The sequence below is a fragment of the Indicator indicator genome, chromosome 32 (assembly GCF_027791375.1).
Source record: "Indicator indicator isolate 239-I01 chromosome 32, UM_Iind_1.1, whole genome shotgun sequence".
Taxonomy (NCBI): Eukaryota; Metazoa; Chordata; class Aves; order Piciformes; family Indicatoridae; genus Indicator; species Indicator indicator.
The window spans coordinates 9,922,789-9,925,744 of NC_072041.1; positions in this window are offsets into that span (position 1 = coordinate 9,922,789).

A 2,956-nucleotide genomic window follows, 5' to 3' on the forward strand; every position below is an offset into this window, starting at 1 on the left:
CATTTGTATTCCATCCTGGATTTTGGAGTGGAAATACATCCCCTATATTTGCTCCCCCTCCCCGGGTTTGAATTCTTTCTGTTGCCAGTTCCGATCCATGTCTTTCAATTAATTGTTTTTCTGTTTAAGTCATTTGTTCCAGTAATAACTGGATATCATCCCAGTCTGGATTATGCTGCCTGATCATAAATTGAAAATGAGTAGCTGTTCCTATAGGGTCATTACAATAATTTTTAGCCTTTTCTCTCCAGCTATCCAAATCCTGACTTGTAAGGGTACCTTAATCCAGACTGGGTCACCCTCTGGCCCTTCCGCTTGTCATAGAGGGGCCTGAATGGGTATCTGGGGAGCCAGGGCAGTTGCTTGTTGTCTTCGGGTCCTTCTTGTCACTGGGCTTCCCAGAGCCTGGGTTGTGGAGCTAACTCCAATGTCACTATGAGAATCCCTGATAGCTCCCAGAACCCTCTATGTTATCTCCTGGACTCGCTGTTACTACCCCTTGCGATTTTCCTGGAGGGAAAATTCAGGCAGGTCTTTTGATTCCTCAAGTTTAAGACATCTCTGTCCTATGCTACATGCAGAACAACACCTTTTCAAGCATGTCTGCCTCTTGTTCTTAGCCTTATTTTCCTTTTCAAGAGCCAAAACTAATGGATCTGAGGGAGCTCTTATACCACAGTCCCTTTGAAGCTGAGGATGTTCTCAGAAATAGAAAAACATGTCACCATAGATTGACTCTTCCCATTTTTCTTTTCCTCTTAAGAACAACATCAGTTGCAATGAAGTGTTATACTCTAGGCTCCCATTCACAGGCCATTTTTCTCCATTGCCTAACTTATATAATGGCCACCACTGGGTACAAAATTTAATAAGGGTCTGTTGTTTTGTCGACCCTCCTGGAGGGCCTCCAATTTCATCCCAGTGGGCAAGTATACAACCAAGTGGGGTATGTTTTGGGATCTCACTACTTTGTCTTCCCCCCATTCTACATGATACAACATGGTACTGGCTTTTTGCAACACACAACAAATACAATTATGATAAAATGACTGGTCCCAAAAATACAATTATTGGCCCCCATTCCCATTCACTCATGCACTTTGTTCCTTTCTGGCAGTCTCCTCACGGAAAAATGGAACCACAGATCGGGACTCCCTCTTGCTTCGTAGATTTTCTACATCTCAATCACACACACTCAACCACACACTCAAATTATAAACAGTGTTTATAATACTTTAAGTTCCTTTAGAACCCCCCTGGTCCCACTCCCACACACTTAAAATACAAACAATGCTTATAGTTCCCTTTGGGACCCTCCTCTTAGAGCTCTTTTCCCTAGGGGTGGCAATCAATGCCTGTCTCCCACACAAGGCATCCCTCTGCCACTTATGGATACTACCCCTCCTTTTATAACAGCAGAACTTCTCTTTGTCGGCAGTCTTGGCTGTTCCTGTGGTGATCTGGTGAGTATAGCTCTCCTCGTGAATCTCTTGGGGGTGCCCTGAGAGGTCCTGTTCCTCAGCAGGTCCCACAGCCAAATAGAGTGGTCCTGCTGCAATCACCAAAATGATTTAGAGAAGGACAAGAAACTCAGTAAGTTTCTCGTATTTTTTATTACAGCACTGAACACCGGTAGGATCTCTCCCAAAAGACTTGTGTATCGAAAGGGGTTTTAGTACAAACGTATATAGTCCATGCTTCTTATCTATTCAGAAATTTATCAATGTGAAAATGACAGAGGTATGTTGATGTTTACACAGAAAGTCCTGGTTCTTCCTATCTATGCAAAGGTTATCTATTTAAGAACAACAGAGGTATGCTGATGTCTCACAGCAAGTCCTGGTTTCTGTTTGTTTTGCTTTTCTTCTTTTCTTCAATCACAGAAGAGTGATTTCTTCAAGAAAATTTCTGACTTCACAATTTATTGCCCCTCAATGTCCTTCTTGGAGTGAGGGCCTCAAAACTGACTCCAGTACTCAAGGTGCAGTGTGTCACCAGTGCCCAGCCCAGGTGGACAAGCACCACTCTAGCCCTGGCCATGCTGTTGCAGATAGAAGCTAGGATGCTGTTGGCTCATCTCCAGCTGGCTGTTGATCAATGCCAGGCAGTTTCCTGCCACTCTGCCCTGATCCTGGAGCCTTCCTGGGATTGTTGTGACTGAGGTACAGGACCTGGGTCTTGTTGAATCTTAGAGATTTGGCCTTGCCCAATCACTCCAGCCTGGACAGATTCCTCTGCAGAACCCTCTCATCCTCAAACAGATCAACATCCCACCCAACTTGATGTCATCTGCAAAGTGACTGAGTGTGGTGGTTTGAAACTGTCTTTTTAATTTTTCCTTGCAAAGTTCAGTACAGAGAAAGTGAAAGAATGTAAATAAGTCACTATTGGGTGTAAGAGATCAAAATAACGATTGTTCTAAACACTTCCATTGGATAGATAGAAATGTTTAAGAACTATTACCCAAAACAAAGTTGGCACTCTGCACATTCTGCGTTCTGCAGTGGGGGCAGTTGCTGGGCTGTCTGGCTGCTGTTTCTTCTTCTCTTCTGGCTGAAGATAACACACTGACCTTGGCAGCTAAGTTAACAGCTTTCTGCTTAACTAACTCTGCTTCTCTGTCCAGGGGGGTCTGGGGGGGAAGCTCCTGGGAGAGGGAGGCCCCTTTGGGAGGGTCCCCTTGGGGGGAAGCAAAGGGAGATCGGTTGTGCTTTTTCTGTTGATTGTATATATTTGTAAATGTTGTGAATTTTGTATATTTGTACATATTCATTGCATTTCATTGTAGATTTTAGACTTTGCTTGTAAATACAGCTTTTCATTTGCTTCCAGACTGGGCTAGCCTGGTTATTGTTGGTGGGGGGAGAATTTCAGCTCACACCGACACACTTTTTATTTTTGGTGCTCCAACTCGGGGCTCGATTGCTTGTGATTTATTTCTGCTCAGATTAGGAAG